Source organism: Peromyscus eremicus, chromosome 4 (genome assembly GCF_949786415.1).
Source record: "Peromyscus eremicus chromosome 4, PerEre_H2_v1, whole genome shotgun sequence".
Taxonomy (NCBI): Eukaryota; Metazoa; Chordata; class Mammalia; order Rodentia; family Cricetidae; genus Peromyscus; species Peromyscus eremicus.
In genome coordinates this window covers 7,559,886-7,577,010 of record NC_081419.1, presented here as the reverse complement: position 1 = coordinate 7,577,010, position 17,125 = coordinate 7,559,886, and the positions used below count along the sequence as shown (strand labels likewise).

General features: G+C 54.6%; 1 protein-coding gene and 1 long non-coding RNA gene across 4 annotated transcripts in view; both read left to right on the top strand.

The window, feature by feature from the left end:
• The window catches only part of Lmx1b (LIM homeobox transcription factor 1 beta), a 76,785-nt gene that overhangs the window by 38,704 nt on the left and 20,956 nt on the right, over nt 1-17,125 (top strand). The gene's annotated exons all lie outside the window — the stretch shown is intronic.
• Nucleotides 6,353-11,305, top strand: LOC131907974 (uncharacterized). The gene is made up of 3 exons (XR_009378513.1): nt 6,353-6,796; nt 10,577-10,694; nt 11,072-11,305. It is a non-coding gene; the product is annotated as an uncharacterized LOC131907974 (long non-coding RNA).

Below are 17,125 nucleotides of genomic sequence, written 5' to 3'. Positions count from 1 at the left end.
CTCTCTTTCTGGGTGGTGCACTTCCTGGATGGAGCTCTTCCTAGATGGTGCTCTTCCTGGATGGTGCACTTCCTGGATGGCTCTCTTTCTGGGTGGTGCACTTCCTGGATGGAGCTCTTCCTAGATGGTGCTCTTCCTGGATGGTGCTCTTCCTGGATGGTGCACTTCCTGGATGGAGCTCTTCCTGGATGACGCACTTTCTGGATGGTGTACTTCCTGGATGGCACTCTTCCTGGGTGGCGCTCCTTCCCAAAAGGATAGGTGGGAGGCCGCCTCTGAGAGGAGGCAGAGGCAGAGTCTTAGAAAAAGGCACCTGGGCTAAACTCTTGTGAAGATAGAGTCCTAGCGGCCAAAGCAGAAGAGGAAATAGGTCAGAGGTCTAAATGACTGAACTGAATGAATTACGTGGCACAGAAGGCTGATCAGTGCACTGGGAAAGTTTTGTTTTTTCCTGCTAGCAAACTCACAGCAAGTGCATGCTGTGAGAAAGGAAAATGGGCAGATGTCAGATGCCCAGCGCTTGCCCAGTCCCTGTTCAGCAGAGGTTCTGGTTAAGACTTGGATGAACTCAGTATTGAACAGGATCTTCAGAGGCCTCTCCCTTGGTTCATGGTTTCAGACAGGCAAGGAGGAATCCCCAGAAGCCACTGGAGAAACGGTGCTATGATAGGGCTGCAGTGAGCCAAGGGGCCCCAGGAAGGATGTCCCTCTTCCCTCCTCCTCAGTCTCCATGCCCTCTGAGGGACAGAGCTGAGTCCTCAGATGAGACCAACACAGCTGTATTATAGGATTGCTCAATTGCAGTAGCTGATGGCCACAAGGGGGGCCGTCTTGGGCGTTTCATGTGCAGCAGGCTCCACTTAGTGTCACTGGTACCTCTCCCTACTGTAACCATCACAGATGCTTCCAGAAGCTGCTATGTATCCCCTGTGGACACCATGGAGAACACTTGACCCTCTGACCTGACTCTCTGTTGTGTCCACAAACAGCCTCCTACCCAGATCAGCTGTGGACCTTCAGCGCTGAGAGGAGAATACTATCCCCTCTCACTCAGCAGATTGCACCTTTGAAGCAGCATGGTGTGAGGATTTGAATATCTCATGGGTCATCCTGGGACTTTAAAAAAAGTAAAATGGATTGGGGAGATAGGTGCATGGACCTCTGCGTTCAACCCCCAGAACTCATGTTTAAAAAGAAAGGCAGCTGTGATACCAGGTCTGTCCTTCTAACCCCAGCCCTGGGGAGGAGGAGGTAGACAGCTCCCTGGCCAACCTAACCTAACTGATGCATTCCAGGTCCAGATGAGAGATCTGACTCCAGATACAAGGTAGACAGCACCTGCATTGGCATCTGGCCTCATTCACACGTGCAGACTCACACCTGCCACACACTTACAGGGGAAATGGGCAAAAGAAAAGTGCATAGTACGAATTGGAAGCACTTTCTCACAAAGAGGCCATGGGTCCATTGAGTTGTGAAGAGAAAAATCGGCCATGCATGAAGTGCTGGGGAGTGTTTAAAGGCAAGGTGGGTGAATCCCGTGACTGGGCAGGCACAGTGCATAAGGAATGGAGGGAGCATGGCCACTTTCTACCCACAGCAAATGGAGCTCAAGACACTGTGATGGCAGTGATGCAGTGTGGCTCCAGGATCACCTTCTCTATATGTAGCAGGAGAGGCTGCTGACCACTGGGCTAGATCAGGGAGACACCCATGGGCTTTAGACCCCACCAGCCTCACCAGGGAGGATGGGAGTGTATCCCAGCTGCAGAGCCCTTGCCTCTACAAGGGTGTGGCTGCCCCCATTCTGCAGCTCCTGGGCCAGAGTTTGGGGCTGCAAGGGTCTTGATTATTTAATCAGGCAGCCAACCGACAAACAGCTAATGAGGATGTGCTCTGGGCTGGCATGGGCACACCAGGAATGGAGCACACCAAGTTAAGTAAGAGGGCATCAGAGCTGGGCATGGTGGCCCACACCTTTAATCCCAGCACTCGGGAGGCAAAGGCAGGTGATCTCTGAGTTCAAGGCCAGGCTGGTCTACAGAGCGAGATGAGAACTGACGTCCACCCTGCTCACCTGTCACAGGCCCATGTCTGCCCTAAAGGAGCGTTTTCCTTCATTCAACAGGAAGGTCCAGGCAGGGCTGGCAGTTTAGTGGTGAGAGGTTCCATAGAAGAATGAACAAGAAGCGTGGCACTTCACTTGGAGTGGGGGAGATGGAATGGAAGAAGACACCAAAGACTAAGAGCCCTGAGCCCAGCCAGCCAAGCTGAGATCACTAGGTTTGAAAGCAAAGCCCATGGAGGCCAAAGTCTGGAAGCGTGGAAGAGCAGAGTAGAGAGAGGGATAGATACGGAGATAGGGAGACAGGAGGGGGGCAAGCCTGCAGAGCCCAGAAGGCAGACTTGGGGAAGGAAGAGGAGAGCCAAAGTCATGGCTTCTGCAGCCAGGTGTGGCGGTGGGTAAACAGCTGCCCAACCCCCTCCTTCAGGGCCCAGGGCACCCCGCCTGCTGACCCCTCTGCCCTCCCTGCCACCTGCCAACCCCCTCCCCCCGGGTACCAAATCCCTACCCCCTGATTAGATTTGGGAAGGACTAATTAGATATAATTCATTATCCTCAAAAAATGAGATCAGAAATCAGGAGCTCTCCTCAGAAGAAGGTGGCCTCGCCCCTCATCCATCACGCAGCTAAGTAACCAATTTAAAGTCAGGCGGACGCACGCAGCAGCATTATTACCTTGTCACAAATATTTAGGGGAAGGCCCCCGAACAAGGCAGCTTTATAAATGGTTTTTATCACATTAGTTAGCAGTTCTTTGTCATCCAGTTTGCTTAAGATAAATGCTGAACAAATAATCGAATTATCAAGCCAAAACCTCGCTAAGTCATTTGCATAAATTGCAGCCAGAGAGGCCCTGGTGTCCAAATCTGGGAAGGCCCTGCCTCTGTCAGGCCAGAGTTTTTGGCAGCAGGAAGGGAAGGTTTCCTGGTGAGAGCAGGAGGCCCATTCTGGAAGCATGAGGCATCCAGAGCATCCAAGCATGCTGAAGGCATAGGTGGCCGGCTTGGGGTTGAGATTTGGGATGGGAGGGCCTGGCTGTGACTTAGAGGCCTGGGCCTGGGCCTGGGGCTGAGAGCAGGAGAATAGCTCTGTAAAGGATTCCTATCTTCTGACACAGATATTCCTATTCTCTTCCTCTCTCCTCCTCCCCCTCTGTCTCTGTCTGTTTCTCTCTGTCTCTGTCTGTCTGTCTCTGTCTCTGTCTCTGTGTCTGTCTGTCTCTCTCTCTGTGTCTGTCTGTCCCTGTCTCTGTCTCTCTCTCTCTGCCTGTCTCTTTCTCTCTGTCTCTCTCTGTCTCTCTCTCTGTCTCTCTCTGTCTCTCTCTCTCTCTTTCTCTCTCTCTCTCTGCCTGTCTCTTTCTCTCTGTCTCTCTGTCTCTCTCTGTCTCTCTCTCTGTCTCTCTGTCTCTGTCTCTCTCTCTGTCTCTCTGTCTCTCTCTGTCTCTGTCTCTGTCTCTCTGTCTCTCTCTGTCTCTCTCTCTCTCTCTCTCTGTGTGCTGTCTGTTGCAGCCAGAGCCAAGTCCTTTTGTCTGGCCCCAGAGGCGCTCTGTCACCGGCCTGAATGGAGCCCTTACCCCTACTGAGCATGACAGTGTCAAGTGACTCCTGCCCCAGGCTTGCTTGGCTCCTCTTCTGCCACCAGTGCAGGGCAGGTGGTGAGGAACGTCCCAGTCTTGGGTGGAACATGTCCAGGGGCACCCGCTGACCCCCTCCCAGCTGGGCCCAGAGGCTCCCTCTAGCAGCAGCCCCTGAGTAGAGAATGGCAATTTCACGCTGTCCCCTGGAGGTCCTTCTGAGCCCCAGCTGGGCCAGAGCTGGGCTAGCTCTGTGGGCACTCACCCCACTATGCAGCCCCCTTCACACAGGCAGGGTAAGAACCCAGCCAGCTCCTCTGGATGCAGACAAGGCTCAGCTCCCCCGATAGCTGCAAGGGAGGGTGTTTATGAGAGCCTTAGCCATTGCCTTGGGAGGAGCAGAGGTGTCTACACAGCATATGTGCATGTTGGGGCGGGGGTATCTACACAGCGTATGTGCGTGTTGGGGCAGGGGTCTACACTAGCCTTGAAAGTTGCAGTAGGGTTGTATAATCCGTGTGGCTATAACTTCTGACACCTGCATAAATAGCGTAATGGCTGAGGAGATGGCTCTCTTGGTAAAGTGCTTGCCATAGTAAAGATCTGGTAAAGACCTTGCCAGAGACTGGCAGATCTCTGGGGGTCACTGGCCAACTAGGCTCATCTAATTGGGAGGCTTCAGACCAGTGAAAGACTCTCTTTTTAAAAAAAGCAAGGTGGGTAAGACTTGAGGAACAGCACCGAAAACTGCAAGGTTATCCTCTGGCTTCTACCTACACACACACACACACACACACACACACACACCTGCACACACACACACACACACACCTGCTTACACACACACATACACACATACCTGCACACACACACCTGCTTACACACACACATACACACATACCTGCACACACACACCTGCACACACCACACCTGCATACACACACACACACACACACCTGCACACACCACACCTGCATACACACACACACACACACACACACACACACACACACACCTGCGCACACACAGGCATATATAGTATTATGGTTATTTTGGATGCTGGAGCCAGGTTGACAACTGTGAAACTGGACCAGCCACTTCGCCTCTCTGTACACTAGGGTGGTAACAAGACCTACCTCCATGCATCTCTGAGGGTTGACATTTGCAAAATGTCGAACTGAAGCCTAGGACGTGGTGAGCACCATACAAGAGCTGCACATGCCACAGGTCAGGGCACTGCAGAGGCTGGCATGAGTACTTGGCATACACTTCACATGCTTGTTTTGCTAGCCAATCCTTTCTTCCTGTGTGTGTGTCTATGTGTGTGTGCATGTGTGTGTCCATGCACTTGCACGTGTGGGCATGTGTGGAGGCCAGAGGTCAATGTCAGATGTCCTGCCTTAGTCCTTTCTCTGCCTTATATTTCAGGACAGCTTCTCTTGCTGAACCTGGAGCTTGCCATTTGAGCTGGACTGACTGAGGAGCAAGCCCAGGAATCCTCCTGTCTCTGCCTCCTGGCACCTGCATTGGGGACCCAAACTCAGGTCCTCATGCTAGCACAAGCGCTTCCCCTGCCCTCCTGCTTCCTGTGTCTGACAGTCCCCCTTCCCCGGGCACTCGGGGATCTAGGACTGAGGCTGCAGCTGAGCCAGCCATGGTTCCTGGGCTGTACTAGGGTCTCAATGCCACAAGCAGTTGACAGTGTGCTTTGGGGACACAGGCAGGTCACAGAAAGTCAGAGCGGGAGTACCTAATAGTCAAAGATCTGTAGAAGTTGTCCCTGTAACTGCAATGTTGACACTGGCAAGAGATACCAGGTCCCCAAGGAAAGGACTGAGCAATTGGCACACCCAGGGCAGCTTCTTCGCTGTACGGAAAGCTTCATGCCTGGCTAGTTCTAACCGATGCTGGGCAGCCTCTGAGGCTGGGTGACCTGGGAGCCCCTGCACACCCTGCACACCCTGCACACCCTGCGCGCGCGCGCACACACACACACACACACACACACACACACACACACACACACACACGCATGTGTTATAAAGAACTCCTGGGCCAGGGTGTTGGGTGCAGCAGGCCACCAGGAGCTTGGATGAGGCGGGCTGATGCCTCCCACAGCTGCTCCGGGTGTGGCTGGTAGAAGCTGTCAGGGGGGACTGAGGCTGACCCGAAGCACATGGTTGCTGTCTGTTTATTGGGCAGTGGAGCAGGTTTAATGGGCCAGCCCTGAGGCCACATAGTGGAGGCCTCAGAGGAGCCATGGATGAGGGCGGTCCCTCCTTCCCCAACTGCCTCTGCTCAGCTGGACCTACCAAGCCTGGGGCGCTGAGTGCCCCCTCCCTCTCCCCCTCCCTCCCTCCCTCCAGCTAGCCCTGTGCAGGCTGTGGCCGAGCATTGAGCAGGCACCTGGGAATGCCAGGCCCTGGTGGGCGGAGCCAGAGCTTCCCCTTGCTGTCCTTGAAGGCCTAGGGGTTCCCTCAGGCAACAGCAAGGGTGGGACACCTGGCCCGGTGTGACCTCTGCCCCACTAGGGCAGGCCCCAGCACCTCTGGCCCAGTGGTCCCTGCTGCCGAAGCCACTTCTGTCAGACATCTCCCACCCTCGGAACAGCTGGTGCTTCCAGGGAAATTACCTAATGAACCAACAATGCAGGGATTGTGAGGCAGAGCAGCCAGGGAAGGGGCCTTGTTCCCAGTGCTAGGCCCCCAGGGCACAACACCTGCAGGACAGCAGAGCCCTGACCTCCACCTCCACACAGGGCCTTATCCTACAGAGGAAAAAGCAAGAGTCAGGACAGCCTGGACACCCCTTCAATCCATGCTGCTGTGTGGTCTCTTGCAAATGACTTGACCTCTCTGGGCTTCAGGTTTCACATCTAAAGGGGACTCATGTGTCGTGCTTAGTGCAGGCCTGGTATGCATGTCTGCCCAATAGATGCTGACCTAATAGCCAGGTTATTATTATCATTATTGTATCGGCCCAGGAAATGGTCGTGCAAATTCCTTGCCAACCCCGGTTTCTGTAGCTGAGAAGTAGGAGTCTTGCTGCCAGAGGGCAGTGCCAGAGACTGGCTCCTGCCCCGAGTCCTCTTGGCTTCTGTCCAGTCCAAGCACTGACAGCCCAGAAAGTTCTGCAGAACCAGTTCCCTGGCTGGCGTGGTGAGCTCCCACACCCTGATCTCGAGAAGAAGGGTGCCTGCTCCCAGGGTGGGCACAGGGGCCTAAGGAAGAGTGTGCGGCTGGGTTGGGAGCGGGTGGGCGGCCTGTTGGAGCAGGCCCTGGCCTGGGCACAGATGGCTCATTGTTGCTGGGCCCAGCCTGGCAGGGCACGAGAATGGCCACCCTTGCCGGGTTTCACAAACGTCCAGATGCCGCAGGCCCTGTGCTAGGCTGTGCCCCCACCCCTGGTAGTGGGGGGTCTGTGCCCTCAGCCCAGGTGGGACCCAACGGGCAGACAGAGGAGGCTGGGGTGGAGGCAGCGCTTACCGACCAGTGGTGCTTTGACCAGAGATGAGCCTGGGACCTCCAAGGTGCTGACCTTGGGAGCCGGAAACTCCTCATTTCTAATCCTGGTCCTTGCTGGGCGATCTGAGGCAAATGAATGCCCCTCTCTGAACTTCACCAGACTTGGGTTCAAGTTCCGTTTCAGTAATTCTTAACGTTGGGTTACTTTGTGAACTTGACCTCTGTGGGTCTGAGTTTCGTCATCTTTTCTTTTTTATTTGGTTTGTTTTGGTTTGGTTTGGTTTGGTTTTGGTGTTTTGGAGACAGGGTTTCTCTGTGTAACAGTCCTGGCTGTCCTGGAACTTGCTCTGTAGACCAGGCTGGGCTCGAACTCACAGAGATTCGCCTGCCTCTGCCTCCTGAGTGGTGGGATTAAAGGCGTGCGCCACCACCGCCTTGCCAAATCTCATCATCTTTTAGACTGGCGATAAGAATCCTTTCTTCCTCACCAAAATGAGAAGCAGCACACAGAAGGCTCACAACAGTGTCGCCCTGCAGGAGGGTACAGTAAGCCCTGACCACCTGTTCTCACTGCCCTCTTAGCTTGCGTGGGACCTGGCTTACCAGTCGCTCCCTAGGCAGCGCCTGGCACCAGCCCTCCCAGGGTGCTCAAGGATGCTTTTTCTCAGATGTACGCTAGAGGGCTGGCCCTGGCCTTGGTGAATCCCCCAAGAAAGGAGTTCCTCTCAGAACTGGCCACCCACAGGGCAGGCCTTATCGGGGGAACCCCACACCTTTCTGCCTCCTGAGGGTGGCTATTTTTAGCCAGGTGGGTAGGAGTTGTTGTTCCTATCTCTGTCATATATTTTTGGCACATGTGACTCAGAAGGCTCCTCTGCCCTCATTGCACCAGCCACCACACCCACATAGCCCAGACTCAAGGTCTATGCCAGGACCTTGCCTCTCAAGCCCAGCCCAGGGGGACATCGGGGAGATAAGATGCCTATCTGGTTACCCTGAGCTCCCGCAACCTCCTGGCCACTCATGGCCTGGCCTGTCTGGGGCTGTAGAGGGCTCACATCTGTAAAGGCAGTGGCAGGCCATGATCCCCTCCCCCATGCTCTGTGTTGTTTCCATGGCAATGAGCACAAATCCCCCAGCCCTTCACAGAGGGGCCTTGTTTGTTTTGCCTGCATAACATTGGAGACTTAGTTACAGCCACAGGCTGCCCGAGTCCCCCATCCGGTCTAACCCAATGCCCTAGTGATCAGATGGGCAACCCCATAATTTTTGTGGGGAAGGTGGGCAGTGTATCCCTTTATCCCTGCTGAGGCCAGGAGGCAGGAGCAAGACATATAACCTCATGCAGGTCTCTGATCCCTGTCTAAAGGATGAGATGCACCATGGAGACACGTGCCCTACTCCATGCTTAATAGACAAGTTGCATAAGACTTTCACCAAAGTAGTTCATCTTCCTTGGCCTCAGTAGGGATAAAGGCATCTACAGCAGGATTGATACAGTGAGTGAGTGACACCTGATGGAGCTTGGCACCAGCAGATTCCACTAGGTGGGCACTGTCTTCTTCCTGTTCATGTTGGAGGCTGTCGTCTTCTCCAAATGGGTGTGGGGATCCACCATGGCTCCCTGGAGCTGGCAGCCTAGCTGTTGGCCTGCCCCCGTGCTCCCTGTAGTCTGATTTGGGGGGAAGGTGGTGCAGCCTGGCATGGCCTATGACCGCTCCCCACCCACCCCACCCCAGCCATGACAGGGTTGGCAGGGTGGGGCTGCCATCTGTGCAGTGACATTCTACAGCCCTGCTAACTGCTGCTCCTGACTGTGGTGGCGAAATTGAGTCTCAATTTTCTTAAAAATGAGTATTTATTGCACTGATGCTGTACTGAGTAGTCACGGAGTGTTGGAGAAAACGCTTAACCAGTGTGAGCCCAGTGCCTGCCACCTTAGGGGGCTGTTCCAAGAGGGACCAGGGAAAGGGGCAGCCTCTTGCTAGGAAAACAAAGATTCCCTCCCATGGTACTGAGCTGCTGGGCTGGGTGGCATGTGTATTGGCAGAGGGGAGCCTGCGGGGCACCCCTACTCACCCCTCACCAGCCGTGGAGAATTGCTGGCCTTCGAATAGGGCAGACACCAGCTGCCCCCCACCCCCATGAGCACAGCAGCCCCTGGGTAGCCTGCCTCCTCGGTGGTGGGACCAGCCCATGCCAGCCTGGGGCATCTCAGCTGTGTCCCCCTGATGAGCAAGGGGGGCTTGGGCACTCCCTGAGGACTGCACCATTGTCTCCAGGGTGAATGCAAATGGAGACCCAAACACAGAGGGCAGTGTGTGGGAAGCTGCACGTGCGCCCCCATGGAACAAAGGTGGGAGGAAGGATCCTGATGTCCTGGCTATCTACCACGGACAGGTCACCCAGGACCCACCCCTGCACCTCAGCCATCCTCAGACAGGTCACCCAGGACCCACCCCTGCACCTCAGCCATCCTCAGACAGGTCACCCAGGACCCACCCCTGCACCTCAGCCATCCTCAGACAGGTCACCAAGGACCCACCCCTGCACCTCAGCTATCCTCAGACAGGTCACCCAGGACCCACCCCTGCACCTCAGCCATCCTCAGACAGGTCACCCAGGACCCACCCCTGCACCTCAGCCATCCTCAGACAGGTCACCCAGGACCCACCCCTGCACCTCAGCTATCCTCAGACAGGTCACCCAGGACCCACCCCTGCACCTCAGCCATCCTTGGAAGGACCTGCTGGTTGGCTCTGATCTTTGTCCTGTCTCACATACTGGGAACACTTGATGGGAGACAGAAACTGGCCTTGAACCCAGAGCTATCAGGAGCATGGCTCCTCTCTCAGAGACCCAGCAGGAGCCCAGCTGCCTTCCTGGAAGAAGCACTTCCAGAATCTAGCCTTGATGGAAGGAAAGCATTCAAGGCTCGGACAGACAGACCGCTAGCAGGCCAGGGAGAGGGGGCACTGAGAGTGAAGTGCAGGGGTGGTGAGGGAGCAGGGCCAGGTCGGGGACAGTGACAGAGTGCATGTGTGTGGCTAGAGCCATACAGCCTTTTTCCAGGAAGGGGTAGGGAAGACAGTGAGAGCTGGGGACAAAGAGAACAGGCAGAGGACAGAAGGAACTGTGAACAGCAGGTGTCAGAGTCAGGGCAGTAGTGACAGGAATGGCAGAGACCTGTGCCTTTTATGCTTAGCACCAGCCACTTTTTGTACACACACACACACACACACACACACACACAAATGCAAGGCAAGCTGAGGCCAGCTCAGCCTGTGCTGAGAAGTCCAGGTTCTCTACCTTGTTTGCAGTTTAATTTTCTTCTGTGTGTGTGTGTGTGTGTGTGTGTGTGTGTGTGTGTGTGTGTGTACAGATCCATGTGCACATGTATGTGAGTGCATGTGAAGGCAGAAGTTGACCTCAGGTGTCTTCCTATAACACTCTCCCACTTATATTTTGAGGCAGAGTCTCTCAGAACTTGGAACTAGCAGATTTGGCTGCCTGGACAGTGAGCCCCAGGGACCCCCATCTCTGCCTCCCCAGCCTGAAGACCTAAGCTTGATCCCCACAACCCCACATGAAGGTGAACGGCAGAAACGATCCTGTATAGCTGTCCTCTGACCTATATGTCTGTCACGATAGGTGTGCAACCACACTCGGCCGTGTTCACGCTGGCCAAGGGGATTCCAACTTAGGCTCTTTGTTTTTGTTTTTTGTTTGGTTGGTTGGTTGGCTTGGTTTGGTTTTGGGTTTTGTTTTGTTTTGTTTTTCGAGACAGGGTTTCTCTGTGTAGCCCTAGTCATCCTGGATCTCACTCTGTAGACCAGGCTGGCCTCGAACTCACAGAGATCCGCCAGCCTCTGCCTCCCGAGTGCTGGGATTAAAAGCGTGCGCCACCAGTTAGGCCCTTATGCTTGCACGGCAAGCACTTTACCTACGGACTCATCTCCCGGCCTACAGCTGGATTTCCACTCCCCAAGAATCGCTGATGGTAGAGAGAGTTGAGGTGGAGGAGGCCAGTGGAGGACCTGGGCAGGCGGGCTTTGAGGGACCTCAGTCCTGGAAAGCGATGTCACCCTGTAAGATCCGACTTCAGGCAGAAGTGGTCGTTTTCTCTCTTCTTTACGCCTCCTTATTTTTTTGATTATTTCTTACATCGCTTTATTTTTCTAATATAAAAGCCATTGCTGCAAAGCAGAAGTAAAACACAATGGGACCATCTCCCTTTATCCCATCACCCCCTGAAGTCAGACAGCCCAGATGGTCGCAAGCCTGCCTTCCCATCCTTCCGTCCTTGGATCCTTCCTTCCTTCTCTCGTGTGGCTTGGGTGTGAGTATACGTGTTCACATGTATGTAGACAAACACATGTACAGGGGCACATGCCTGTGTGTGTGCATGCATGGAGGCCAGAGGTTGACATTAGACATTTTTCTCAATCATTCTCCATTTTAATGGACTGAGACAGAGCCTCTTACAGAGACTAGAACTCACTGATTTGAGCTAGTGTGACTAGCCAGCTTGCCCCGGGGATCCCCATCTCTGCCTCCAGAGTGCTGAGATTAAAGGTGGCCATCACATTTGCATGGGTTCTGGAGATCTGAACTCTGATCCTTACTTATGAACTTCACAAACATGTTTCTTAGGAATGTGTTCTGAGCATGCTGACTGTCTCCAGTTGGCTCTCCATTTCATGGGACCTGGATCTTTGCTAACTAACCTCTTGCCTATCCTACTCAGTAAAATGCCCAGGACCATCGCTCATGTCAGCGCACACAAATTAACCTGTATTGTCAGGCACAACTGTCTGGGGAATGGGTAGACCTAGATTTATTAACCTTTTCCATGCCAGGGCTTGACTGTCACACACACCACATCAGCAGGCATTCTGGTACATTTGTCACTGTGCACATATGCTAACTGACAGGAGCTGGGGTGTGAACACTGGGGCTCTGCTGCCCTGAGGCACCCACAGAGCAGCCTAGGAGATGGAGCACCCAGCAGCTGCAGGACATCCTTCAGGAGCCTGTGCATCTGAGGAGATCCCGCCTAGCTCAGATACTGGCTGGTCATCTTGAGCCAGAGACTCGGTTCTCCCCTCTGTGGGCTGGTGTCATGGTCATGTGAGGCTGTGGAGTTGACTGGAGGAACAACCAGTGCTGTAGCAGAGCTTTGGGGACTTTGAAGCGACAACTAAAGCCACAGGAGGACCCAGCCCTGATCAGGTGGACTATGATCCCAGCACCTCAGGAGGCAGAGACCAGGAACTAGCAATGTGGAGAGAGACAGGCTGAGGGTGTCTGGGGTTTCCAGAAGAAATGGATGGTTCATGGGACTGGTGAAATAGCCCAGTTGCCATGCAAGTCTGAAGACCTGAGTTCAATCCCCAGAACCAACTACAAAGGTGAATGGAGAGAACGAACTGTGCAGTTGTCTCTAACCTCCATATGGTGTGCATTATCTCCGCCCCCTTGTGTGTGTGTGTGTGTGTGTGTGTGTGTGTGTGTGTGTGTGTGTGTGCCTGTATGTCTGTGTATATGTGTGGTGTGTCACATTTACAGTGAAAGAAAGTAAGCAAGCTGAAAGTGGTCAACGGCTGGGAAGGGGATGGTGTGAGCTTCGTGTCCAGCCCTTGTCCTCTGCCTGTCCCACAGCAGCTGCTTACCAAACCCCGGCCAGTTGCCTCTGAGTGGCCCCTCGTGGAGGCCCCTGGGAAAGTGAGGCCTGCTTCCATTTGGGTGGTAGTTTGTGGCAAGCAGAGGGGCTGAAGCCAGGTCCTCGGGCAAGGAAGTGCAGGGAGGGACATGATGCCCATGGGCTTGGACAGTTTTGTTAGCACGGTGGCTGGGAGCTTAGAGGTGGGAGGGTAGGGAAGCCAGAGCTCTCAGGCTAGGAGAGGAAGGGGGGAGACACCAGGAAGTGCTATAATGTCCAGGGCTCGGGACAGAGACTTCCTGAGACCAGTGGAAGTCCCTGGGATCTGGGAACCTTGACATAGGGTCCGTCTGGGATGTGACAGCAGCTGAACCAAGAGGGATGTTGGGGTCACCCTCTGAATCTGTCTTGATCATTCAGCACTCATGGCTTTATTGTAACTTTGCCATCTGAGCGGGCTCAAACCTCCCAGAAAAGGGGAAACTGAGGCCCTGGATGAATGCCAGGGGCCCAGCCCACAAAGCTAAATAGAGGCAAGATTGGAGTGCATCTTCCAGACTCCAGAGGGGCTACCACGTCATCCTGCTGCCCTCCGCTTTCATACCCCGCCCTCCCCCTGTCCTGTGGTGCTCAACCTGGATGGCGATAAGAGAGTCATTAGGGAGCAGTCTCCCTTGCCCAGTTCTGAGAAAATGCCCTGCACAGCCCTCCTTTGTGAAGCCGTTCTGGAGGTTTTATAAGTAAGGGTCCATCAACCTCATGGACCATTAAGAAATGACCCAAAGATGGCAGCAGGCTTGGGGTTCAGCCCTGGCATGGCTGTCCCCGGGTGTGAGGCAGACAGGTGGAGTGAGGACAGGAAAAGGGGGGCTTGTGAAGATAGGCAGGTGCAAGCCATGCCGGGAAGCCAGCGCGGGGGAGGGGAGGTGCTGGGCAATGAAAAGAAACCCAGCCCAGGGAGCAGAGGGGGGCATCAGCCAGGGGCCCCCCATGGTGTCTGTGAGGGGAGTAGAAGTAGAGAGGCCTGAAGGAGGGCCCAGCAGTGTCAGCAGAGGGGGATGATGTAAGAACTGGGGGTGGTGACCAGCAGTAAGTTGGGGTCCTGCCTGGTCACCAACCAGCCTTGGATTTGGGTGGCTCACTGCCCAAGGCTCAACATAATGAGTCAGTAGCCATGTTTGGGGCTGCACTGGAACATCCAAGAATCATTCTCTTGAGACCACTTTCTTTCGTGTGTGTGTGTGTGTGTGTGTGTGTGTCTTCACAGAACACACGTGCATGTGTCTGCCACCTACAGAGGCTCCTGTGTAGGCCAGCGTCTACTGTGGCCTCCTTTATCTGCTGCTCCCACATGTCTTCTACGAGGGTTCTTGTCCCTCTGTATGTCCCTCTTAGTGCAGTCAATGGGATTCTAGTGGCTTCGTGTGGGTGTGACTCTGTATGTGCAAGTGCCCACAGCATACAAAGATTAGGCCGTGTGGCTCTGGGGTAGGGCCAGGGTTACTGATTTCTGCAGCAGGGCAGAAAAGGAGGCCATTATACCCAGAGTCCTTCTGTGTCCAGCAGTTTGCTTCTCTGTCCCTGACCTGCAGGTGGCCCTGAAGTGCGCCAAGCTACAGGACATAAGCCTCAGTGGCCATGGCTACAGTGGGAGGGCAGGTGAGAACCAAGAAGTCTTCAGAGGAGGCTGAGGACAGGCTGGACAGAGGGAGACTGGTGACACCTTGGGACAAGGCCTGCCTAAATGAAGGGCCAGACCCCCAGATCTGCCTTGTAGTCCGATCTGGCAGCTTTCCTGACCAGACAGGTCCTATTCCAAGGTGTGGTGACTCACACCTGTAATCCCAGCACTCTGGATGCAGAGAGAGTTCTAATCCATCCAGGGCTACACAGTGAGACCCTGCCAACAGATAAATGTACAAACAACAAAACTCAAAGTATCTCTAAGCCACACCTGACTCTGGGCTGCAAAACTACCCCTGTAGCCTCCCATAGGTCCAGAGAAGCTGATGTCCCCACAAGTGGGGACACACATATGTACATGTGTTTACAGACATTGTATATGAATGTGTGAACATGCTTAGAGCTATGCCTGTCACTGGCTGAACACAAGTGCAGCTCTTGGATCAGTGGCCTGTGTCAGTGTGTGTGGGTCCATGTGCATAGCATGTGTGCATAGAGTGGGGCACACTTGGATTTGCAAGTGTGTGTAGATGTAGACTGCTAAACACTGGCCGTATACCAAGAGCTGAAGAGCTGCGGACAGGTAAGTATGAGCCCAGTAGGCATGCACATGTGCACTGACAGGCAGGTGTATGCAGGAGGAGGGGCCATCTAGACTATATACATGTACACTCATAGTTCCTGTTCCCAGTAGCACTGTAGGCCTTAGGAAAGCTCCCATGGTATGGGAATGGGTGCAAGCAAGAGAAATCAGCTCACCTCCCTAAGCAAAGTAGTTGCCACACGTGCATGTTTGCACACACACACACACACACACACACACACACACACACACACACCTGAGGAGGCAGAGTGAGGGCCAGGCCAGCCTCTGGGCATAGCCCCCCTACCATCCTCCTGCAGGAATTCCATCCCACCCCAGCAAACTCGCTCTGCCTGACCACCGCCACAGAGCCACGAGCTGGGGGAGGGGCCACTCGGAAGTTGGCCATAAATTTCTTGAGATGCTTTAATTTTTTAAAAGCCCCATGTAGATGCTTTGCATTTCGAAAACCCACAAATATCGACTAAATGAGGTGCGCAGGCAGAAGGTCTGGCCGGGCCTGCAGCTCTCCCTGCCCGCCCAGCTGGGCCCAAGCTCAGCTGGGGCCCCTGGCCTGGCCAGCCCAGGGCCGAGGGGCCCATCTTTGTTCTGAGTAGGGCTCAGACTGCTGAGTGCCTGGGTAAATAGTCGCCACAGTAATCGCAGACTGATTCCAACTAATTAAATCCTGCGCCAAGAACCCACTCCAACCAGTATCCCGTGAGGCCACGAAAACACAGACACCCCAGACGGGCTTTGCTCAGGGTCGTGCCTGCTGCTCTAATCCTGTATCTTTTGAAAGATAGGCGCGTCCTGGGATGAGGGGTCAGCAGGCCTGCCCTGTGCCGAGCGGTGGAATTTTTCAATAACCAGCAGCTGGGTCACCAGGCACACAAAGGCTGTGTAATATCCTGTGAGCTTACTCTGCTAGCGGAGAGCCAGCTCCCTCCAGGCCCGGGGCAGCCACCCCCCACCGCCCAGGCCCCCGGCGGCCAGTGACAGGCCACTGGGCCAGGGCTCCCCTCCCTGCCTTCAGAGGGGCAGAAGAACTAAGGTCGTTGGCTGCCTGGCCACCCCCTCCCCCCCACTCCTGGATTGAGGCTTCCAAGAAGATTCATCCTCCTTATTAAAAACCAGCTTTGATGCTCTCAGGCCCCAGCTGCGGCTGTGGCGGGCCTGCCTGGGGCAGGCCTGGTGGGACCAGACCCCTTACCAGGGCAGTGCACGGCCCTCACACAGGGAGGCCACTCAGTGCAGGGCAGTTCCCAGGAGACATCCTGACAGGGCTAGGTACTGGCTGTTGACCTTGAACGAGAGACTCAGTTATACCCTCTGTGAAATGGGACATTCAGTCATTGTGAGGTTATGGAGTAGATTAAATTAGACAGGGGCCCAGTGTCTCTGCCCTCTGCCTCGATCTCTTCCACAGCAGCCTCCCTCACGGGCTCTTGCAGGGAAGCCGGGTTTGTGCCCCAGGGGCTCTCACACTGGAAACGGTCGTCCACGCTGGGAACCCCATAGCACATATGAGAGTGATTAGACGCTGCAGAGATCCGGTTTATTTTATATTTTATTTTATTTTATTCCCAAAGAAACAATAGTTGCCCCCTCCCTGGAGTCTGGAATGCTTTACGCCCAAGGTCTGGGACCCCTCATGTAAATTGGCTGCGAAGGGACAGGCGCTGTGGCCACGGGAGGAGGTTGTTAGGGATGGAAAGCCAGGGGCCCAGGAATTTACAGTCCCCCCTCACCCCACCCAGGCCTTCGCAGGCCCAGCATGTGCTGTAAAGATGTCACACTGGGTAGGGGCACTGAAGAGCCTTCTAGAGCCTGGCCTTGGGGAGAGGATACACTTCTTAGGGCTGCACATGTCCCTGCTAGCGGAGCCTGAGCCTGAGTTCATGAGAGCCCTGATAAGTGGAGCATCCCTCCCTGGGCACCTTGGTTCACAGATCCAAGGCACCTTAGTCAAATTGGGCATCTCTCACTGCTGGCCTATGCTACCCCGTTAGGACTTGACACATGAGTCAAGGGCTTTGTCCTTCCCCAAGATTGCGCCTACCTTTGCCGCCGCTACTGCTTCTGCTTCTGCTTC